Below are 25045 nucleotides of genomic sequence, written 5' to 3' on the forward strand. Positions count from 1 at the left end.
AAAAAAAAAAAAAAAAAAAAAAAAAAAAAAAAAAAAAAAAGGCAGAGAATCCCCTACCATGGAGAGTAGCTTATTTTATGACCAACAAGTCACAGAACCTTTGAAATTTTTCGTTGAGGGTCAAACTTTAAACTCACTCCTTAGCCATTCTTTAGGTCTGACTAAGCAATAGTATAAGAACATGGGAACCAATGTTTCAGCAGTGGAGAGCTTCAAAGTCTTTCATTTGTTCCTAAATGTGAGATTTAGGAACTGTATGATTTAATTGAAATGATTACTTCTGGTGACAATTCAATAGAGTTGTCATATCAAATTAAGTTTTATCAAGTTTCACCAGATAGGGATATTCACCAGCCTGGATACCAACACGGTATGTGCTCATCACATTTTTGAAAGTCAGGCAAGAGTCACCCTGCAGTACAAATGAGGTTTCCTTAATCGGCCTGTTGTAGTACTCTGTGGTTATAGGGACATCAGAGTTCCCATGCACGAGTGAGTAGTTTGTTAGGAAGGTCTCATGGTAGAGAGTTCTTGCTCTTAAGGTTTGGAAAACTCAGTTCTTCTAAGTGTCTTGCACAGGCACAAACCTTAACCTAAATATAGAAGGCTAAAAAAGAATCCTTCCATGGGAGGGCTCCCTTAAATTAGCTCAGTTAATCTATTCATCTGTGTATGCTGACTCGTGCCTAAACATCAGAGGCCAAATCCAAAAAAAGAAAAAGCAAGGCCACGGCTCAATGCTCGGAAAGATGGAGAGCAAGCGAGTATGACCCTGTACACGGGGGACCCTCAATACCACGGCAGCTCCACGTTAGATCCGAGATATACTAGCTCCTGACAGTCACCCTCGGCGCTTACCCTCTCATTTTGGTATTAAAAGTGCCTTTGGCATATTCAGATATCTCCATTTTTCATGGTTGTGCTCAGTTTTCAAATCATCGTATAGTATAGGTTTCAAACAAGATCAGAAGTTCCAAAAAGATATTAACCATCTGATGCTTTCAGTATTTTCTTTTTCATTTTTTTTCTTTTTCTTTCTTTCTTTTTTTTTAAGACAGAGTCTTGCTCTATCACCCAGGCTGGAGTGCAGTGGTGCAGTCTGTCTTGGCTCACTGTAACCTCCGCCTCCCAAGTTCAAGCAATTCTCCTGCCTCAGCCTCTGGAGTAGCTGGGACTACAGGCACGAGCCACCACACCCAGCTAATTTTTTGTATTTCTTGTAGGGACAGGGTTATACCATGTTGGCCAGGCTGGTTTCAAACTCCTGACCTCAGGTGGTTTGCCCTCTGTGGCCTCCCAAAGTGCTGGGATTACAGGTGTGAGCCACCGTGCCCAGCCTGCTTTTAGTACTTTCACTCTTTCCATCTTGCCAGGAAATTGCTAGGCTTCCAGTTTTGCTGACTCTTTTATTTATTAGGTGGTCCAGGATGACAATGCTTGAGGCTTTCATCTCCTAAACACAATAAGCAATTCTCAAGGAAGTGTAGGGTTAAAGAGATTTGGACTCCCATTTCCAAAACCAAAATGGCAGCAGGGAACATGATGAGATGCAAAAGAGATCCCCGCCGTCTAGAGCCTTGCATCATGCATTTGGCTTCCCACTGAAGCCAGAGATCCATTTTTATAGTCAGGTTTGTTGTTCCTGCTGAAACACGGCACATGCTCTGCCTGAATTCTGGCCATGTGTTTCCCCGTTTAGTTGTCTAACTTGTTATCTCCTGACTTCCCATTTCTCTGTGAGAGTCAGGTGGTGTAAGACACCCGAAGAAGAAAATCAGGAAAGGAGAAGGTGTTTGGAATTAGTTCAGAGGTGGTGTTCTGTGTGTGAAGGGGGCTGTGGAACTGTCCTTGAAAAGCTATTTTTGATCCTAGCAGTTTTACTACACTTGGTAATGTTTGGCCAACCAAATTGGTCTTGGTGTTAGAATCCTTACAGTTGAACGGATCTATGTAATTTTGCTATCTTCAGAGAAAAGCATTTTATGAATATTCCTATTTAAAAAGCACAAAACAACAAAAACCGATCCCCATTACCCTAACTCCTCCACGCACATAGTATTCTAATGTGGTTTATTCCTGAAACTGACTCATTCAGCTTTTCTCCTGGAAGTTGTCAGAATGTACGCCTGGTTAATGGAGAAAATCAGTGCACTGCCCAGGCTGCACAATGCCATGACTCATTCCTGGCATTTCAGAGGCTTTGTAATGGAAATCGTAGTTCCAAGCTACAGTTCTTACCAAGTGGATATGTGAATGTTAATGAAACAAAGCAAAAGTCTCCGAGGATCCTGCATAACTCTCACCATCGATGCAGTGTTTGCTTGATGAAATGAAGATTTTTGTGGGGTGGATTGTTCCTTTCCATAACCCACACATGCTCAAATACCACAATATTGTTTTAATTAGTCTTATAAAGCATAGTAAAATATTTGGCTTTGGTGAAAGAGGGAAATTCCTCCTATGTTGGAATTGTTTGGTTAAAAGGGCATTTTTGTCTATTGAATTAGTCTTTCAGGGTTTACAACTGGTATCTGAATGCTTTCTAAATAGCCTCTAATGTCCTTCAGCAATTTGCATTCATTCTTTCTGTATGTCTGTCTGTCTATCAGTCATAAAGGAAAAGAAATATCTTGCTTTCCCATCACTAGGTTCATGGCTGAGGCTCCTACAGCAAAAGACAAATTTTTCACAAGAGAAGCATACAAATTGATTTAAATATAAGTTTTACATGACATGGGAGGCTTCAGAAAGAAGAACCAAAGAAACAGAGAAATCTGCATCTTTTTATGCTTAGGTTTGATAAAGAATGCACAGTTGTGGTGCAGAAGTATGATTGTAAGACAAAAGGATGTGATCTAATGGTAATAAACTGAGAGGAACTTAGCAAGGCCTGTTTGTTCAGATTCTTCTTGGCATCTCTGTGTCTCTAAAAATAAGGGTGTTCCTTTCCTCCAGGTATAGGGAGAGTACCTCTAGAATGAAAGTTTTATGACCTGCCTCAGGGGAGAAAGGAGGAGAATTTAAAAGTGACCTTCCTAATTAATTCTGTTGTTTTCTGCAGTACCAATGTGTAATCACCATTTACGTGTGTGTGTGTGTGTGTGTGTGTGTGTGTGTGTGTGTGTGTGTGTGTGTGTGTGTGTAGGTTGAGCAGGGAGGGTATGGAATATCTGATCTTTAGGGAAAGCATGGATAAGTAAAACCCTGCATAATCCCAGCCTTTTATGCTACTTTCAAGCCTCAGCCTTGTCTCCCAACTTCATTCAAATGCCATTCCCCTTTCTCTGTGCTGTGTAAGATTTAAAAATAGTAACAGCCAAGAGATAGGCAGCAGGGAGATTGTGGAGAAAACAAGGAAGACAGATAGTTCCAACACTTAGGTTTTATTGACGCAGATTTGGCTTTTGTGTGTGACAGACTAGTAGGACTTTGGGGAAACTCACAAATAAGCTGGTTTTTTCTATCATTTTTGAAGACTGGGGCAGGAGGTCACATATTTAAAGTTGTTTTGGGTGATTCTAATGTGTTTACAATGCACTGGACCAAGAATATTCTGGAGCTGCTAAAAAGTAAACATTCAGAAGCAAAAGAAGAGCATGAACAATATCCCTTATCACTCAGCCACTTTATTCTGATTCTGGCTTCTCTAACAATAGCTCCTTGCTATGTGCTCTTAAAACACAAGTGCTAATATTATGAGAAATGAATTATATGAAAAACAGCCTGGTCTTTTCTAAAAATATCAATCTGCAGCCAAGAACGTGTAAGCACGTTCTTCCCTTTCCAGATGATTTGGGATGCCAGGCAAAGACCAAATTTCCGTGGCTGCCCTGAGGCCTGCATGGGAGTGGAGATCTTAGTTTATAAGAGTGAAAGTCTTTAGACGAGGTCATCCAAAGTGGATGCCTATCATTATACCAGTGCTAAGTCTCTAGATGCACAGACCATTGTTTTCCATGTCATTGTTTGGAAGTGGCAGGTGATAGAAGAGCATCATATGTATTTTGTAATATGAGGAAACTGAGGCATAAGGATCACATTCCCAGAGTTAGAACCTAGTGCTGTGTCCCTGAGGTCCCATCTGAAGTTGGGAGACAGCTCTGAACTGACCTTTTTGCATTCATGGTCTCTGCATGGTAACCCTTCTCTCTGCTCATCAAATTCATTTCAGAATGTGCACAGAATAATGCTTCTGTTTGAGAGTCTTCAAGAGTTAACAAGAGGATTCCATCTGGGCTTAAGATAGGACATATTGGGATAGTGACCTCGAGGATTTGGAAACAAAATGATGGTGGGATAGGTGTGTGCATCAAGAAAAGATGGAGCATGTGTGCTCACAGTCCTATGGGGCCACACTCCCTTATCTTCAGACCTTGGGTGGCTCATGCCCAATTCCCCCCACCATTTATACCCTTGTTGTGTCTGTTGGAAAATCTCACAGGCTTGCCTGAGGTCACTGCATTTTTCTTCATACAGAAATCTTTTCTTAGGCTTCATATAGTTGTAGATTAAGAACTATACACATGAAAATTAACAGTACTGGTTTTAATACAACTGCCAGATTTTTTATTTGAAAAAAAAAAAATCACTGCTCAGAAAATAAAAATTATTGAAACAATGCATGGTGAATTGGTCCTTAATTGCCACTCATTTTTTAATGCATCTGCTGTGGAGTTGCTTCTTGCCAATATGGTGTAATTTCAGGTCTGTTACTGAAAGACAGACTGCGTACGTTTCTGGACTGTGAGTAGATAATGTTGAGGGTTGCAATGTGGGTATTGGGGCTCTTCTTTCCCTGTGTCATTACTTTTTGATATGTTTGTTTCAAAAGAAAATCAATGAAATTTAAATTACTTAAACTTGGTCATATTTGTTAAATATCCTCTTCTGAAAAATTGAAAAGTGACTATTAGTTGAAACAAGATCAAGAAACTTCCAGCACATTCCTGTTTATAATGTTAAGGTTTTAAGAAAGCTTAAAGTAACCAGCATCACTGGTAGTTAATAAAGCAGTTTATATTTTTACTTTATTTTCTTCAGAAGCTTGTTGCCATGTAGAGTAAAAGAAACCTCATGTTGTTAATCTTTTCAGAGGACACTGCCAGTAAGAGTGTTGTTATTGTTAGATAATCATAATGGTATGTTCTGGAGTCTCTTCTCCCCTCGCCCGACACACCCAATTCACTCCCACCCTGCCAGCGGAGCCAGAGAGAGAAGAATAAAGCAATATCTTATTTGCTTTCAGAATTTGATTCTGTATTGCTTTGGAGACATGCTGGGATTTGCTCTTAAACTGTTATTAAATTTCTAATGTCTGTCAAGGTTTAGATTTTTTTGTAAGAGAACCAAGAACAGAAGTGAAACTGTCAGGCTTCACGGTGCAGACCTCTCTTCCAGCAAGCATCAGCTTAGCCTCAGCAGTGAGCTGGCGGGGGACCAGCTGTTGGGCTGGGAAACTGGAGTTAGGCTGCAGAAAGACCCCCCCAATCCCCCAACCCCCCAACCACCATGTGTCACTTCAGCACGAGGAGCCTCAGTTTCCTCACCACAGTCCCACTTGCCTTGCATTTGAGATGTGGTAACGTTTAGAAAGAGATTTTGCAAGCTTTTTTAGAAAAGTACTCCACAGAGGATAGATACTAACAAATCAGACACGAAAGCAGAGACTAAGTAGGTAAATGTGATTGTGTATGTATTTATTGATCATTATGCTCATGAGACACTGATTATTTTACTTTATTTTCTTTTTGGAGATGGGGACTTGCTGTGTCGCCCAGGCTGGAGTACAATGGCGTGATCATGGCTCACAGCAGCCTCGAACTCCCTGGCTTAAGCAATTCTCCCACCTTGGCCTCCTGAGTAAGTGGGATTACAGGCATGCACTACTATGCCCAGCTAATTTTTCATATTTTCTATAGAGACAGGGTCTCCCTGTGTTGCCCAGGCTGGTCTCAAACTCCTGGGCTTAAGTGATCCTCCCACCTTGGCTTCCTAAAGTACTGGGATTACAGGTAGAAGCCACCATGCCCTGCCTTTTAGAAAACTTTTTTATTTTAATTAGTTTTTTGATAGAGCCCAAAATGCAATCTATGCAGGGAGATGAGTTTAGCAGGGCTTAAGTTTAAACAAAGTAAGAGTTGGAACTCTCCCAAAAGATAAGCAGTGTAAGTAAGCTGTGACAGACCACTGCTTGGGAGGATGGAAAGATTTATGACTGCTGCAATATCCCACTTTAGAAGGAAATGCAGAGCCATTGAAGACAGACTACAAAATAGTTACGCTATTATAACATGCAGTACATGGGACCAGGACTGGCCTTACAGAGTGTAAGGATGAATATTATGAACATGTGCCTGAGATGGGGATTTCATTAAAGCAGTGTGTGACTCAGGAATCTCTGGGTGAAGAATAAGCCCCTGTTCTCATCCCACAATGTGGCCTTTAATGTCTGGGGTTGTGCGGAGTCTGCTGTATTTGGAGAAGGATCTTGGGGTATGAGTTTATAGGGGAAGAGTCCATAAGTCATATTCCCCGGACTCAAAAAGCAGCAGAAGTAGCCAGAGCTTGCTGGGTTCCATGCTGGCCTCCTGTCTCTACTGTTTCATTCCATTTTCACTCCTCTGTTGCCTTTCTATCTTCCCTGAGCCATGCCTATGTAGGAGGCGGTCACAGAATAATAAGGGGGTTACCTTGTGGCAGTTGAGCACTGGTACCAATGGTAGCCACGTGACAAACACACCACCCCATCTGGATCCCAAACTCTCAGTCAGTGTCCCTCTTTGCCTATATCCCATTGAAAGCTCGTTTTGTGAATCTGACATTTCCCAGCTCCTAAAAACCCTGTTGATAATCATGCTTGCTGATCCTTGTCTATACTGTATTTGAAGCATTTACTTAGGCGTACATACCTCAGCTTGTTCCAAAAAGTATGTAAGAGGGGAGTTTCTGAGCACATAATCCAGTCTCCAGGGTGTTCTGTTCTGGATCTGCACTCTCACTATGGCTGTGTCCTCAAAACAGTAAAAAGATAATGCAATGGAAGATAAACATGTATCAAATTAATGTGTAAAAGGAAGTAGAGGCCAAATTCCTACACTATCAACATAGGCCAGCTCTGTTTTTCAGGCATTCAGTGACTTATGCTTACGCAATGCTATATGCAGAGGCCTGCTGAAAGAAACGAAATGAATGAACAAGGACAAACACTGGTTTTGGTGCTGCTGGTATCTGAATAGCCAATCCTGTGTTCACTGCAGCCAGCATATTGTTCTCTCCCATTGCTGGCTGCTGTGCAGTGCTTCCGTGACGTGCTGCTGGAGGGAACCCTCCCTGGGAAGCTGTGTGCCCCAAGGGTGCCCTGCCTGGTTCTTGAGGGACAGAGTATATACTGGCACTCTGGGCTTCATGGGCTCAGGCTCCATTCTCTACAAGTGTGCAGGATACCAAGGGAGGGCCGTCATCTCCTTCCCAGGTACCCCTGAAGGGTTCCTGAAGGGGTTGGAATAGAGGGTGGCATTGGATCTCAGGATGATCCTAGTAGGGATGGCTGAAAATGCAGGTGTGAGCCACTGTGAGGCAGGATAGTGCCTGAGGCACAGGAGCATGCCAGGGTTAGTAAGAGTTGTGAATACTCTCGTTTCTGTCTCAGAAGACCCAAGTGGATGGCAGTGATGCCTGGAGCCAAACACAGTCACATAGGATTTCTAAGATCATCACTAAAAGGGCTAGTTCCAACAAAGTTTGAGGAAGAACGCTGGTCATGCGATCAGGAGTCTAGAATGACATTTTTTCTATCAGATCTATAACTATCCATGATACTTCATGGAGAATCGGTCCTGAGGTTGATACATTCCTACATCAGAACCTCCATACACACAAACTGATCCCCTTCCTGGGAGAGCTCCGCATAGACTCCTCTATCTCCATAGTTTGGATCAGAAGATGTAGATTCCTTCCTGAGGACCACCTGTCTCATGAAGGAGGAGGAGAAGGTGTCATTTTAAATGGATTTTAAAGTGATCATTTGAGCCATAAAAAAAAAAAAAAAAATTTTATTCTTCAAGGCAAAAGCCTTTTTCAATCCAGGTGATTAAAGTCTAAATTGCTCTCCGCAGGAGAACAGGAGGCATGTCTCCAGACAGATCCAGGTGGGCACAGTCTTAGTGAGGGGTAGATGTATGTGATCATACATATAGGATCCCAAAAGCCAAAAGACTCAGGAAAGGGAGTTTTCAAACCCCATCGTTTCAAACTCCCAGCAAAATATTGCCATAGAAAAGAGTTTTCCAAAGTCAACCCATTACTGGCTCAGATATTAATAGAAAATCAGGAGTCAAGAAGAGGAAGAAGGCAGAGATTTTAAAGTCAGGCCTGGTTTTAATTTATTTGTGGTTATTCCAACTAGTAAGTGAAACACACTCCCCCTCTGGTGCCCTGTCCCAGGCATAAATTGCTCACCCATCGGAAAGGAATTAATTTTGTTCAAGGGTGCTACCTAAAAGACATTAGTTTAGCAAATTAACCGACATTCCTAGAAAAGCTGCATGCTCGTGCCAATAAATATTTACCGAGTTAGTGACACCTCTAACAGCACCCCCAAATCACTGGGCCACTTCCGAAGGGGGAGCAGCTTACTTTCAGGAAATGGATTACTCACTTGTGGAATGAGACCAACACCCAGGCTACTCGGTTTCAACACACTTTAAAATGCAAAAGCGAACTTTCCTGCCTCAAGCTCTCAAACCTTTTCCAGATGGACTGAGGCGGGTGAACCCATTGTGATGCCCAACAGGGGTGGCTGAGGCTGGGCTGCACACATCTAGCTGCGCCTCCCATCCCTGCCCTGCACACCACACCATGAAGGGGGGTACAGATTTGTGATGGGTTGCCGATGAGAGGCATCCCCGAGGGCCTGCCCTGTTTCCATTGGCCAGACACCCCCGAGAAACAGGAAATCTATGGAAAGGCTGAATTGTGTTCAACTGAGTGCTGCCCCCTCCCCCCGAGGCTGTTGCCAATTTCACTTCTCAGCTGCAGCTGCCCACATTTTGTCTGGGAATGGAGCAGCATCAGGGTAGCAGGGGGGCCACATGCTTTTTATTCCAGACCTGGGCATTTGCCCTGGTAGCCAGAGCAGTCAGGCTGCAGGCCTGCTCTGTGCCACATTTGACTTGGGGGTTAAGCGGGGTGCCTCAGGGCAGGACCTGGGAGGAGAAGCTGAGTGCAATCCACCATTCAGTTCTGGGTACCAGGTTTTCAAAGAAGTATGAAGGGTGGCCAGGAAGCTGCAGGGGCCTGGAAATCACACCGCCCAAAGATTATTAGAAAAAGCTTGGGACTGTTAGCCTAAAAAGGATTTAGATGAATGGCTGTCTTCCCCTAGAGGGAAAGTGGATTGTCTTTTTGTATTTGTTTTTATCATGGTAAAATATACATAACATAAAATCTGCCATTTTAACCATTTTTAAGTATACAGTTCTGTGGCATTAATTACATTCACAATGTTGTGTGACCATCACAGCTATCCGCTTCTAGAACTTTATCATAATTCCAAATAGGATGTTATTAAACAATAACTCCCCCTTCTTCCTGCCTCGCAGCTCCTGGCAGCCACCATTCTGCTTTCTGACTACTCAAGGGACCTCATACAAGTGGAATCATACAGTATTTGTCCTTTTGTGTCTAGCTTAATTAACTTAGCACAGTGTCCTTGAGATCCATCTATGTTATAGCATGTGTCAGAATTTCCTTCCTTGTTAAGGCTGAAGAGGATTCCATTCGGTATATATTCCACATGTTGTTTACCTATTCAGACTGTTGGAGGTTTGGGTTGCTTCCACCTTATGACTTGTGAAGAATGCTATTATGAACATTGGTGTGCTAGTACTTGTTCATAGATTTTTTTCTTTGTGGTTTCAGAAAAACGGATCTTAGCCAAATGGTTAGAAGTTGCAGAGAAGCTGATTGTGGCTTCAGTAACCCCAGCTCTCTTCAATGGTGGAAAGGTGGAAAGGCTCCCCATGGTTGGCAGTTGTGTGTGGTGAGAACACTTAAAACCAGAACAGGCAGAACAAGGAAATCTCTGAGGTCACTTCCATCTCCAGGATTCTATGATTTTCAGGCAGATTGAGGTATGCATCCTAAGGGTAACATCTGGAGAAAAAGAAAGTGGTGTCAGATCAGCTTCAGTTTCCTGAGGGAGAGAAGAGGGGAGTGGAGTAGTAAATTATCTGCCAGTCAGGAGAGGTTACTTGCTAAACTATCTCCAGCCTGGGCTTGAGATCAGATACTGATGCTGATGTGAAGCTCGTACAAAGATCCTATGTAGTCTCAGGGAGATCTTCCAGAGCTCCAGAGAAAGCTTTCTTGTACTCTGGCTTCCTGGGGGGAGGCTGGTGAGTCTAGTTTTCTCAGCACAAATCCCTCATGTCTGCCTGGAAGGAAGGGATGCCCCTTAGGGGACCTGAGCCCTGTCTCCATGCAGGTTGCACTGAATGCAGGTGAGGGGTGGGTGAAGACGAGTTTGCTGGGTTGGGAAGTTTCAGGAGTGAATGTCGGCTGAGGTGGGGATGCCCTGGCTCCCAACAAAATAAACTTAATTCTGCTACAGTTAGGGGTTTTCTTATCATTAGTTGGGAAGGCCTAGCCAGAGAATTCCAGTATTCCAGAGCAAGTTTAATTGTGGGTGATTTCATTCTGCCCTTTTTATGTCGAAGCCAGGGGCTTGCGTCATATAACAGTGAATTCAGGGAGATTTTTATTTGCATGTGAATCATAGCTTTTCCAGCTGAATGTCACTTACTTGGAATTTTTGTCTGATTTTGTTTTTGTTTTTGTCTCTTGGTGTTTTTCCATCGGGCTCTTTGGCTAACCAGAAAAAAAAAAAAAATAGAGGAAGGGCTCAATCTGACTGAAACAGGGTTTGAGTTGGCAACTCAAAAGGAGAGTATTATGAATGTGAAAAAAAGAAAACGGATGCTTTATTTTGCTTTGAGGGAGGGACCAAAGCCAAGTCAAATTGAGAGCTCTAATTTGGGAATAGTGTTATTACAGGTCATTGAGAGTTGGTTACGCGCTAAATTGGGAGGCCAGTCACATGAGGAGGCAGCAGAGGCAGATCACATGGGGGACGGTTGGGGCCCTTTTACAATGAAATTTTGTTTTATTTACTACACAGTTGAAATGTATTTATGTCATTTTGAAAAACTAAGTCACCTTATTGGCTGGGAGTTGCTCCCTACCCTGGCCCATCAGTTGTTTGATAAATGAGCCAGTTCTTCCAGTCTTTGTACTTTCAGGGGTTTGATTTTGGCAGTGGGATCTGTGCAGTGATTCGTGGAGCTGGCCCTGTGATAAGGGTTATACATCTGCCCTTCTTCACCTGTCTGACTCCAAGGGGCTTGCTCCCTTCTCCTCCAAAGGCTCTACCCGTTTTAGGCCTCAAGGACATTCAGCTAACTTCTCACATTATATAAAGAAGTGATGACCTTTGTTTTTTTAGATTATCTTCTATTTTCTCAGCACTGTTCTGCTTAATGTCATCTTGCAAAATAAGTACAAGAAAAGATGCGTCCTGCCCCTCCACAGGCAGTTATGAACCAAGTATCTCTTCCTTCCTCCAAACTGCAGACTTTGGATGTTCTCAGCATCTTGGGGAGGACCAGGAAGGGGCTGGTGTGTGGTCAGCTGCTGATTTCCCTTGAAAAATCAAAGTTGGCTTTCTTGATCCCTGATGAGTTAGCTGTGTTTGAAATAAAAACAAAACAAAACAAAAGGCAGCCAAAAGAGAATATCTAGAATTCAGTTAATTCATTCCCAGTGCAAACAAGTTGTGCTCATGCTCCTAAATGGGGTATGTTACTAAGCCGGTGACACAGAGTCTGCTGGTGCTGCTGAAGCATCTGGGCCGGCAATGCTTGTGATCGAGGTTAGGAATAGAAGGTGTGTGGAAACTTTCTATAAAAGGCAGCCAGGTCCCCTGGACAAGGGGTCAGGAAGCTCCAGCACCATTCATGGTGGCACCAGGGCATTACTGCGTGGTTGGGGGCAAGTTTCTCTGTCCCTTGGTGTCCCCTAAGTGCCATATTGATTTGGGGAAAGGGTAAGGGCCTCAAGAAATGTTTCCGATGTAAGATGTTATCAGATAACTGGAGGGAGTGTGATATCACAGGAGCTCAAATCAGGGCCTCGTGTCCCTGAACGGAGCTGGGCTGCTGTCCTGTCTCAGGCATCGCCCTCTGTGGCTGATGCCTCTGACATCACAATACCCAGCCAGACACTCAATAGTGACGAGCTGTGCCCAGTAGACACCAGAGGAGGGAAGAAAAGGAGAAGGACAGAGTGGAGAGGGAAGAGATGGAGCAATCTCTTATGTGATCATTCCACCAACTCACAAATTTTTCACCTAGCACCTGGTTCAACTGTAGTGTGCTCAGCTCCATATAACCTGGACAGCAGCTGTGCCCTCACCCCCAAACTCAGCGAAATATTATGGTCCCCTAATCCAGAGAATTTTGCTCCTGTTAACGCATGTCCTGTGGTTCATCGTCAGACCAGTGAGTTGCTACCAAACTTCTCCAGACGGCTCTCCGGAGCGGCGGTTTAGAGGTAACGTACTGGCTGTGACGCCCAGGCTTCCGCAGACGTATCTCAACTCTCCTCCTCGGAGCAGCACAGATCTCCGGGGATTGTGTGGGGGTGGTTTGTGAGGGTGTGAGCCTGTGGTAAAGATGCTTTAAAACTGAAGTTCTCACCTTCGTTTGATTCATGAGCCAGCACAGGCTTGGCCAGACTTTGTTTATTCTTATGGCACTCTTTAAACCCAAATGGGCCAAATCGTGGCTTCCCTGTCTATCCTTAGATGCAGCGATTGCTGCTTTTAACTGGCTAGATTGCTATGAATAGAAAACTTGAGAGATCAGCCCTATCTTAGAAATATTATGACATTTTGCTTATTTATTGTTGACTTAAAAAAAATCCAACAACTTCCTCTAAAAATAGGTTCTTGCCACTCTTTGAACCGCTTCCTCCTGGCCCTTCTCCTGGTAAGAAATCATGTTTCCCACCTGGTTTCACGTCAGCCTTCCCAGATGCTCCAAATGCCATAAATTAGAGGGTATGATTTTCTTGGGTTCTCAAACTTGACCCTGGATCAGAATCATCTGGGAGCTTGTTAAACACAGTTTCTGATTCAGTAGATCTAAAGAAGGGGTCCCAGAAGTTGTATTTCTAACAATTTTTCTGGCAGGCCCCTCCTCCACACTTTGTGAACCAGTGTCTTAGGGCTTTTGGGCGTCCCTCCCCTGCCCCATCCTGAAGGAGATAGCCCCATGGAGCATGATCCTGGTCCCTTAGATTGTTGGTGAGCAGCTAACAACTACATAGTACTCACCGTGGGGCAGATGATGGTCCCATGCTTTACCAAGATTAAATAATTCAGTTACCGCCAATCTTAGGAGGTAGCCCGTTTTCCAGATGGAGGAACGGAAGCACAGAGTGGTTAAGTGAATTGCCCAAGTTCACACAGCTCACTCAATGGAAGCCCAGACAGCATGACTAGCGTGTGTGCTCTCATTCCGCCTGCTGTATTGTCTTTCTGTTTTTCCCGAGTCACTTAGAGCACCTGATACTCCTACAGTTCTTGGGAGTGAATACCTTAGAAAGGTGCCCTCAAGACAACTGAGCCCATCTTAGGTACTAACAACCAGCACCTTGGACTCCGAGTCTCTGGGTGAATAGGCTACCCTACCTGTGTTTGCATCTGAGTAGAGGCAAGAGGAGGGGGCTCTCGGCAGGGAGACATTGGGCATGTGACCTGCTGTAGGCCAAGGGAGAGGTGTTGATGGGAAGACGCTAGGGGCATCATCAGTGAAGAGAGGCCTGCCCTCCCCTCCTGCTGGAGCCTCCGTGTCCCCTCACCATTCTTGCCCTGGTCCAGAGATTCCTGCTGTTGATACTTATCAGAGAGACAGACAAAGCTGAGGAAGAACAGATGTCCCATGTCATCAGCCGTAAAGAAAATGTACATGTATCTTTTTTTGACCAGGTTGGTCTGGCAAGGCTGTGTGATCAGCACTGACCTGGGCGAGGGAGTAGGCGACACGGAAGTGGAAGGACTGTCCCCACCCTCAAGGAGGGATGAAGGGAGGGGGTGTCATACAGATGTGTAAGTCATTGAGCTCAGTTGTGACAGAAAAGGCAGCGAGGGCCCGAGCGGTAAATGGCATTTGGGGAGAGAGGAAGATTCTTAAACGAGATCACAGATGATGATGGGGTGGAGGGGGAGGGTTCAGATGTGTCCAGGACAGATCTACAGCAGGGAGTATTCAATGATAAATGATACTGATCTCTTTTGAGATTCAAAGAGATGGAGGTTAAGTCTCCACTGGTATTGTGATAGTAGACTAAGCTCTTTTTTTTTTTTTTCCTGCCAAATAATGTGTTGGGTGCTGTCTGGAGGGCCTAGGAGTACTTTAGAAGATGGATTCTACTCCTTACAGTGTTGCCTGTTGGTTCTAGAAATGGAGCCCTTCTCCAGGTATTTCTCTATCGTGCTGGTCTGATTCTCCCCAAGTTCTCTGTGGTACAGACGTTTCTTTGGGCACAAAACCTTCCCTATGATTATCTCTGATACCACAAATGCCATTTTAAAGGACAGATCCTAGCACCAAGCCATATACATTGATAGGAACCAAAGATGAGTATCTGATGGATTAATAAACACAACCACCTCCAAAGATGATGGCATGAAGCTAGATTAAAACAACACAGTAGGCCACTGCTGTCACTCCCGGCTCAGAACCCATGTGGCTAGAGGTTAGCTTTGTCTTTCTCCTCACTGGACCGTGTGCCTAGGGTAGAGTTGAGGGAGGGCGGACAATGGTTAGTTTCCAAACCACCTGGATGTAGGGGCCCCGTGCTGCCTCCTCCCTGCCTCCATAGAGTTTAGAAGGTTTCCAGGAAGGAGCTCCTTCTTCCTGCCAGGTTTGTCCTCTCTCCTGCTTCTCAGCCATACAAGGTGGGCCTGCCTGCACTGGGCTGTGTGGGTCTGTAGACAAGGCTTGAACCTGTCCTCAACTCTACCTCTGTGTCTGCTCCTCTTGGTCCTACCAGGCCTTTCTCCTCCCGCTTACCTTCCCCCGCCTGAGCGCTCTCGCTGTTTTTTTTCTTCAGTGCCTGCCTTTGTTGTAGAATTCTAGATGGCAGTATGCTTGCAGCCTGGGAAGGATGAGGCCCTTGTTCGATGACATTATCCCTGTGAGCCCTGAGCTTTTGTCCCCTTCTGTAGCATCCCCACCGATTCGGCTAAAGCCAAGGGCCCTCATCTGATCAGTCCTCCGGGTTCTGATCCAGCCACTGAGCCCTATGTCTACTCAATTTCACGGCAGGATGCCCAGAAGGAGAGAAATGGCCTCAGCCATTCTCACTCCTATTTAGAGAACTGCGTTCTTCACCGTCGTCCTTCCTACCTTTTCTCCTTACCCGCTGCCCAAGGACTTCAGCAATGAAAAAGTAGCTTCCCTTCTCAAAAAAAAAAAAAAAAAATCTGAAAAATCTTATTCGGGTTCCATCAGTAGACCTACTAACCTGAAGATGAGTTTGGCGCACAAGTAACAGGTGAAAATTTGCTGCCTTTTACTGCTTACCATTGCAGAAATTCCCAGCGTTGGCTGGCAGTGGAGGCGAAGCAGGAAGGGAGGTGTGCCTCTAGCTCCCTCTACAGGGCCGTGCCCGGGGAGGACAGGAGAGCAGGACTGAGTATGTGCCAGGGTCATCGCCCTCTGTACTTATACAGTTAGCTAGGCCTTTCTTTCCAAAAAGAGTACCAGTTAAATTGTGACTGTGGACTCGATTATCCTGCCTACACAAAGTTGTTCCTTCTCTCTCCCATTGAATGACTTGTGCTGTAAGTATTTCATATTTCATACCTCGCTGAGTGATACATACATTTTACTATCAACATTGCTAACATGTATATTTCGGGAATATCTGCATGCTGTTCCTTGGTGACAATGTTTACATGGTTACCCACCACACCACAGGGCTCTTACATTCACACTTACACTTTGGATCCCAGCTCTTGAGTTGGGAAATTTTGTCTATAGGTTGTTGAGCAACTTGATTATTTTAGAAAGCATGGGACCCAGTGACTTCTCATTTCAGAGGCATGTAAAGACGTAGAATGGCTCTGTGGTGTCAGGGGTGGGACGTGTGCACTCCGGCCCGTCCCAGACTTCCCGAGGTGTATAAACCTGTTGTGTGGCATGGCTGTTGTTCAGTGTGCTCCACTGGATTAGGCATGAACTATTCTTTTGTGATTCGATCTGTTGATACTCCTCCCAAGATACTCCTCTGTTGACTGTTTGGACATTGCCAAGGACGCTGACCTTGGAGTTGTTTGTTAAATATTCTTGCAGTTAGGCTACATGGACAATGGTGTGCTGATTTGGGGACTCAGAAGTCTATAGCCTTTTGTGGAACAAGGCCTAAATCTAAACGTAGAAGTAGAAAGCACACTTTTCTCCTTTGCAAGGTCGGCGTCAGGATCGCTAATTCATTATTTGAAGATACTATTGGAGAGTCTCTCTGTGGTGGGTGGGGTTTTGGCAGAGGTGGTCTGGGAGTGTGAGGGCGGCACTGAAGATTAGAGAGTGGGAAAGCTTCCTGTGTTTAGAACATTTACAGCCTCTCCTCTGAGGGGTTTTTGGAGTTAAAAAACTAGTCAAGAGTGGTTTACAAGAATGTGTCTTGTATTTGTCAAGTGAGGTAACATTTTTTTCACCTCTAATTTATATAACTCTTAGGAGACCCCTTCCTATGAGGTTTTATTAAAACATAATCACATCGTGCCAAAAAAAAAACCAGACATATAACAGTCTTAACCCTGTTGACACTGCTTTTCTTTCCTTCTTCAACAGATGTTTGCAAGAGTTGTATTAAATACATTTCATTCTGCTGTCTCAGCCTCTCAACCCTTTTTCATGAAGATTACTTTAATTGGTGTCAGTTACAATCACAAAAAGCACTCATTTTGCTTTTGTTTTCTAGCAAAAAACAATGGGGAAGTTTTCCATCTTAAACAGAATATTGAAAAGGGGGAGGTGGTAAAGATTCTGAAAATTGAGGTAATCATTTTATTTCCCTCTTTTCCATGTTCCTGTTTTTATTTGATGGCAAAGCTAAAAATAATCAGAAAACAGCAGAGCTGAATGAGAAAGAGGTGACTGAACAGTTTGTGTGTGACAGTGGTACCTACTATTGTTTATAGGTCATCCATTCTGTCTTAAGCGTTCATTTAAAGAAAACTTCTAGGAAATACCTAACATTTTAGAGAAATCCAAAAGGCTATTAAAACACTATCAAACAAAAGGACAGGGAACAATTATATATAGCTATTAAAAAAACATAATTAGGCTGGACGCAGTGGCTCATGCCTGTAATCCTTGTACTTTGGGAGGCTGAGGCAGGAGGATCATTTGAGACCAACCTGGGCAACAAAGCAAGACTCCACCTCTACAGAAAATACAAAAATTAGCCAGGTGTGGCAGTGCATACCTGTGATCTGAACTACTCAGCATGCTGGGGTGGGAGGATGGCTTGAAGCCAAGAGGTTGAGGTTGCAGTGAGCCATGATTGTGCCACTGCTCTACAGCCTGGGCAACAGAGCAAGACCCTGTCTCAAAAAACAAAAACAACAGTAATTAATAAGGAAATATTAATGCATGAAAAAATGGAGACACCCTCATTACCCTCATGGAGCTAGCATTCTAATGGAGAGGGACCAGAAATAAGCATGCTGTACAGCAGGTCATGTGGTGGTAAGCACTATGGAAAAAGCAAAGCATGACCTAGGAATGAGGGAGTGTAAGGTGAGGGAGTGAGGTGGGCAGTTTAAAACGGTGTGGACGGATAAGGTCTCACTAGGAAGGTGACATTTGAGCAAAGACAGAACTGAAAGGCTAAATATGGGTGTGGGGAAAAAGTGTTCCAGGCAGAGAAAATAGCAAGTGCGAAGGTTCTGAGACAGGCACACCACTGACATGTTGAAGGCACATCCCGGCAGCCAGGATTGACTGAAATAAGAAAGGATCAGTAGTAAGGGCAGAGGCTGATCATAGAGGGACTATCAGGCCATCAGAAGGACTTTGGCTTTTACTCTGAGATGGAAAGCCGTTGACATGTTTGATCAGGAGAGTGACATGATCTACCTTCTAGTTTGCAAAGATCCTTCTTTTAGAAATGATTGTTACGGTTGATAATAGACTGCTGGAGAGGGTGGAGAGAGGCCAAAACACGGTGAGAGGTAGTCACATTCCAGATGTATTTTGAAGATTCAGCCCTTAGGAATTATGGAGACGTTAGATACAGGATATGAGAGAAGGGAGTCAAGGATACTCCAAGGTTTTGACCTGAGCAATTGGAAAGATGGAAAGCCATCTGCGGAGATAGGAAAGAAGAACAAAGGAGCAGACGTGGTGAGAGCAAGAGCACAAGTTGGGTTATGGACATGTTGAGATCATCTGAGTGGGCCTGTAGGGGATGCATTTGGAAAGTGAATCTGGGGCTCAGCTGGAAATACAAATGTGAGAGTTGTCTGCATACTCATAGGCCAGGGGTCAGAACCAAGGCAGGTGGCTGGGGGAGCTGGCCTGGTTTTTGTGCCCTCTGGGAATGGGCAGCCTCAGACCTCCTGACTGGTCATGGCCAGGAGGAGGTCAGAACCCTGAAGGTGAATCCTAACCCTAAGTTGAGTCCTTGGCTGAGATCTCAGGAATAGTTCCCAGCTGGCCTGGGTCCTGAAGGAGTAAAGGAGGACTCCTGGAGCACCCAGCCATGCCGGTACCTGGGGAGGAAGTAACTACAGATGGAAAGTCTTCAGGGAAGAGATGACCAGATCTCTACTCAGGAGAGGTTAAAGGGCTCATTGGAAGTATGTGCTGGGGGTAGAGGTGCCTGGCTCTTACCTTTTGAGTATGGTCAGGTGCCTTTGAATGACCGGCACCTGATGACCTTCCTGCTGTTGGAAAAGACTAGAATGGTCATAGTGGTTGATAGAGTCCGCTATGTAGATCTCTGCCTTTTCTAGTGAATCCAAGAGGCAGGAGCATATTGAAGTGACTTTTACCAAGTAACCAAATGCTCTCTGTATTATTTAAGGTGCTGTGTAACAAACTACCCAAAAACTTAATGACTTAAGATAACAACAGGCTGGGCACGGTGGCTCATGCCTATAATCCCAGCACTTTAGGAGGCCGAGGCGGATGGATTACGAGGTCAAGAGATCGAGACCATCCTGGTCAACATGGTGAAACCCCGTCTCTACTAAAAATACAAAAAAATTAGCTGGGCATGGTCACGCATGCCTGTAGTCCCAGCTACTCGGGAGGCTGAGGTAGGAGAATTGCTTGAACCCAGGAGGCGGAGGTTGCAGTGAGCCGAGTTTGTGCCATTGCACTCCAGCCTGGGTAACAAGTGAAACTCCATCTCAAAAAAAAAAAAAAAAAAAAAAAAAAAAAAAAAAAAAAAAAAAAAAAAAAAAAAAAAAAAAAAAAAAAAAAAAAAAAAACATTTATATCTCAGTTTTCTGAGGGTCAGCAATTTAGAACAGTCTGGGTAGCTCTGGCTCAAGGTCTCCAACAAAGCTACAGTCAAGAAATAAACTAGACCTGGAGGCACCACTTCCAAGCTCACTCACATGGCTGGCAAGTTGGTTCTGGCTGTCAGCAGGAGGCCTGAACTCTTTCCCATACAGGTCTCTCTCTGGGCTGCCTGAGCATCTTCGTAATTGGTGTGACTGGCTTCCCCCAGAACAAGTGAACCAAGACAGCAAGGGAGAAGCTGCAATGCTTTTTATGACCTAATGTCAGGACGCCTCCACTGCACTCTCTTGGTCACATAGACCAGCTCTTACTGAGTGTGGGAGGAAAGCATATAGGTGAATACCAATAGTCTAGGATCAGCGGAGGCCACCTTGGAAGCCAGAAATGACCTGTCTTTTCAATTCTTTGTACCTGTTCAAAGCACCACTTCCATCCATAAGGGCTCATAACTCCAGACTGGGTTCCCCATCACATCTGGTCTAATCCACACAGCTAGCAGGCCTCCCACCAAATTATGAAGATTCTTCTCTGGTCACCTCTGGCTCAAGAGGGTACCTTGGGAGACAAATTCAACTGCAGGTGCCAACACAAGAATCCCACCATTTGCCACGTTGGTATTTGCCATTTTTTCTCTGATTTTCAGGTGCCCTGGCTCAGCTCACATCCCTACCAAAGAGATACATGGTGTGTGCTGTTACCCACTTTTAAGTTGTGCAGAGTTGCACTGTATTTAGAAGGCTTTAGTACATGATGCTTCTAGGATTGACTTTGTAACGTCTTCCAGAGAGCCTTTGACCATGTAAAACCCACCAGTATTCCTGCCTTTTAGCACATTTATTTCACCAGTACTTCTTGTGTGTATGCATTTAATTTCTAGCCATTTCTTGCATGAGCAAATTGCCTAAATGTGCTTGTGAGAAACCCTTTTATGGTAAACGTTATTAAACTGAAAACGAGGGTATAATAAAATAGCAATTTAAGGGTAATTTACTAACAACTAGAGCCCTTAAACATTGACATACCATTGTATAGTAATAATACCAGACTTGGTATTTAAATACACTGTTTGTCACTCCGAGAATCACTGGGACAGTTTCCTAATCCTCATGGTCTTCAATTATAGCCTTTTTAATTTTTTTTTTTTACTACTCCTATGTCACTGGTATACAAATTATAAATCATTAACTTTTATCAGCATAAAACATCCAGCAAACTATTACATATCTGCCCCTTATACAGAGAAATAACAAAATATTCCACAAATATAATAATTATGAGCTGACATCATCAAACCTCGAAGTTCTTGCACTTCAGTTTCCACCATGTACTGAATCAGGTGACATTGGGGTGAGTCATTGTAGAGCCTGGATCTCAGAAGTGATCAATTAATTGAAAATTCTGAGGATTCCTGCATCTTCTCCAGGGAGGAGAACCAGTTAAATACAAATCTCAGCAAAGATTCTTTGCTGTCTAGAAGGTAATGTGGATGCCACAAAGGCCAGTGGGCAGCTGGACAGGACCTAGCCAGTGCAACCAAGTCACTGCATGTAGGGTCTGGCTTCCATTTGAAGGTGGAGATGTCCATGCTTGTCAGCACGCTGGGGATGCTCTCTCGAGAGACTGACTCATGCTAACTAGAAAGCAGGGAGGTAGACACTGCAATGCTGGCTTCTTAATTTGCCACGAGGAGCCATCATCAGAGAGACCAGACGTACTCAAAGTCCACATAATCAGCACACATTCTCCCTGTCAGCAGGCCTCCACAGGAAGCCAAATCATAATCAGGAACTATGTATTTAGTTGCCCTGAAAAATCATCACAGATTTTGGAAATACCTCAGGTCTCTATGATCAGTTCATTCTCTCCCTGAAAGTACCTGGGGAGCTAAATCATGGTCCAGAGGTTGTTTGGTGAGTGGATAATCAGGACAGGGGAGGCAGAGGGAGGGGAATGTTTAATGGCAACAGGAACTTCATGGGTCCATGCCAGAATTGGAATGGCTTTGCCAGAAAGGCTGATCTACTCAAAACCAGTGGCTAAAACTTTCTTTTACCTAGAGGGGCGGCTGGATAGTGTATAAATTAACTCAGCAGCTTAAAATAATAAACATGTTACAGAGTTTCTGTGGATCAGAAAAATGAGAGATTCTGGCTTAGGATTCCTCAAAATGATATCTGGGCTACACTCATCCAAAGGCTTACCTGGGCTAGGAGATCTGCTTCCAAGATGGTTCCGTCATATGGCTGGCAACTTGATGTTGGGTGTTGGCACAAGGCCTCAGTTCCTCACCACAAGGACCTCCCCACTGGGTTGCTTGCATACTGTCACAACCTGGCAGCTGGCTTTCCCCAGAGTGAGTACTTGGAGACAGCAAGGTGAGGCTGCAGTGCCTTTTATAACCTAATCCGTAAAGTCGCATGCCGCCATTTCCCCTACCTTCTACTTACTGCACGTGACTCACTGAGTCCAACCTGCACTGAAAAGGAAGGGAATTAGGCCACACCTTTCAAAGAGAGGTGTGTCAAATAAATAGTTAACATATTTTAAACCACAATAGGTATGACTTCCATTGTCTCTGCAACTCCTTTTTATTATACTTCTGCTGCTCGCCAACTCCTCTGATAACTCATGGCCTCTATTAATACATTTATATAATGTTTATAACTATTGCATACTTACATGCATGTTATGTCTAATTCTATATCATATATAATTATAGAACATCTAATTATATTATAAATATCAACATATTTGGCCTATGGCCAGGCTTTTGTAGCAGGAGAGCCATTATGTATCTTATATCGAATTTGCCTACCTCACTTCTGCCACTTCACTAGCAAGGGGCCGGGGACAAGTAACTTGCCCCATCTGTGCCCCTGTGCCTTCATCTGTAAAAGAAGGCTAGTAATAGGACCTACCTCATAAGCTTCTTGGGAGGATTAAGTGAGTAATTAAATGCACAGGGCTTAGAAGAGTGCCTGGCACTTCGAAAACATTCAATACTGTTGGCTCTCAGCGGTGGCAGCTGGAGTGGTAGCAGAAATAGTTTGATCCAGTAGGTGTAGTTAGCCCTCAGACAGCAATCTGAGTTCCACGTTCCCCGTGGTAGTAAACAAAAGCCATGCCTGTCTTCCTGGTCCCACCATCCAAAGGACGGGGGCCAGTGGCCTCTCATTTTCCTTCCTCTTTGCTGCACTTGTTCCTCCTCTGAATCCCAGGTTAATCCGTGGCAGAGAGCAGTTACGTGGAGATAGCATGTTTAGTTTGTACTCTGACTCCTATTTACATTTTGTTTTTGTTGCTGATTTTTTTTTTTTTTAAGGCTGACCTTTTGTGGAAGGGTAGAATATCCAAACAGGGAAATGACATAGCAGAAAGCTAGGGAGTTCCTCAGCCTCATGAATTTTTTATTAGAAGTCATTCCCAATTTTATCTTTAAATGTACATTTTCACGGGTGTATGCTAGCCACCTCTGATTACGGTAGGCTTACAACATAGCCCCTTTTCCCTCTTGGCCCCTTTTGCTTCTTTCCAGCACCTCTTGGGCTTAATGAATAGAGTTTATCTTCATGCTAAGCACATTCATCATTTAAAACATGCCTGGTATTTGCTGAAGATTAATTGATGAGAAAGTTAGAATTGGAATTTTCTTCGCCTCTCAGCGCTACTTAAAAAGGGAGGCTATACCTAGTGGAATGTGTGAGACTTGTCTTGTGTCAGGTGGCAATTAGCTAAATATAGAGTCAGGGAGCTGGGAGGGACCTGCTGAGGTCATCTGTGCCCTCCCGCCTGCCTTCTCCAGCTGAATGTCTCCCGCCCTGTGCTCATCAGCTCAGTAGCCACTAGCCACGTAAGGCTTCTAAGCTGTTCAGCTGTGGCTGGTCCAAGTTGAGATGTGCTGTCCGTGATAAAATACACGGACATTTTAAGGCTTTTAAAAGATTTTTAAGACTTAATTCTGAAAAAAGGAAAAAATGGCTCATTAGTAATTTTATGAAATTAATGACTGATAATGAAGTGATAATATTTTGATATATTTGTTTAAAATATATCACTAAAACTCACATCACTTATTTGTCCCTTCTTTAATATGGCTACCAGAAAGTTTAAAATCCCCTGTGTGGCTTATGTTTTATTACTGTTGGACAGTTCTCAACATTATTTCACTCTGTTGTTCAGACCCGCAGGGCAGAGATTCTAAAGCCTTCCTTGGTTACTCTGCGTCTTTGATTATTCTGGCAGTTCTGTTCTCCGCGTCCTGTCTTAATCTTTCCTGCTTCAGTTTGGAGACTTCTACTTCAAATAGTTGACTCTTCGGCATCTCCTTATGAAATCCCTACTTGAAGTGAGTCAAGCATCTCTTCATATTGTTTTAAGCACAGTAAACCCATTTTCTTTTCACCCTTTGACTTTCTACCTCCTTGATCATTTTTAATGACTTCTCTTGGGTCATCTCTGGTTTCTCTATATTATTTTTTAAAACTTGGTATCCCAAACCACCGACATTGCTCTAACATGAGCCCAACTATGCAGAGACAAGCGGAAGGAATTACCTCCATCATCAAGTACTTGACCAGCCCTTTTGCTACTTTGCATTATTTAATCTGACAGCACATGGAGGGGCAGATGCTATTTGTATCACTCTTGATAAGGTGGTTGGGGCTCAGAGAAGTTAAATAACTTACCAAGGTTCTACCACAAATTAAGTGGCAGATCTGGGATTTGTGCCCAACTTTGCCTGACTCCAAAGCTCATGCTCTTTCATTATATACCAGGCCTCTTTTTTTGCTGGCATTTTTCTTAAAATATTCTTTCCTGTGGTCTTGACAGGCGTTGCAGTACAGGCTGATGCATTTGTAGTTTATGGTCAACAGTGATCATTGGGCTTGTTTTTGTTATGTTTGCACCTAGCTAGAATTGCTAAACCCTTCTGCTAAATTCCAGAAACCCCTTCCAGGCCTCCAGATATGCCATAAAAGCCAGCAGGACTGCCCAGCCCTCACCCTTGTAGGGTCATCTGTGGGCCAGTGTTGAGATCTCCATCTGTCAGGAATGACTTCTCTGAAAATGAGCTTGCTTTCCTCTGGCCCAGAGCCTGTGACTATCAGTCCCAAGGCAAGCTAGCTCTCGAAGGTTAATCGAGGCAAAGTGCATTGTTCGCATTTTGAGTGAGAGGGGACAGAAAGGATCCTTCTGAGTGTGTTAAAAGCAAATCTTCCCATAGCTTGAAACTCGAGGACATTATGCTCAGTGAAGTAAGGTGGTCACAAAAGGACAAATACTGGATGATTCTACTTCTCTGTGGTACCTAGGGTAATTAGAGTTTCAGCTTGAGAAGATGAAAGCGTTCTAGAGGTGAATGGTAGTGATAGTTGCACACCACTGTGAATGGTGTATGTTCTTTTTCTTTTTCTTCTCTTTTCTTTCTTTTTTTTTTTTTTTTTTTT

The 25045-nt window shown here is 43.9% G+C and overlaps 1 protein-coding gene across 5 annotated transcripts in view; it reads left to right on the plus strand.

Annotated features, from left to right (window-relative positions):
* Positions 1–25045, plus strand: part of SAMD4A (sterile alpha motif domain containing 4A) — a 227871-nt gene that overhangs the window by 110109 nt on the left and 92717 nt on the right. Inside the window, exon 1 of one of the 5 annotated variants that reach the window (XM_037731572.1) lies at positions 9919–10130. The exons of the other annotated variants lie outside the window; for them this stretch is intronic. The gene's annotated coding sequence lies outside the window, so the exon portion shown is untranslated. Of the gene's footprint in view, positions 1–9918; positions 10131–25045 lie in introns of those variants that run through there. 5 annotated transcript variants of the gene reach the window in all.

This window comes from Cebus imitator, unplaced genomic scaffold (assembly GCF_001604975.1).
Source record: "Cebus imitator isolate Cc_AM_T3 unplaced genomic scaffold, Cebus_imitator-1.0 Scaffold407, whole genome shotgun sequence".
Taxonomy (NCBI): Eukaryota; Metazoa; Chordata; class Mammalia; order Primates; family Cebidae; genus Cebus; species Cebus imitator.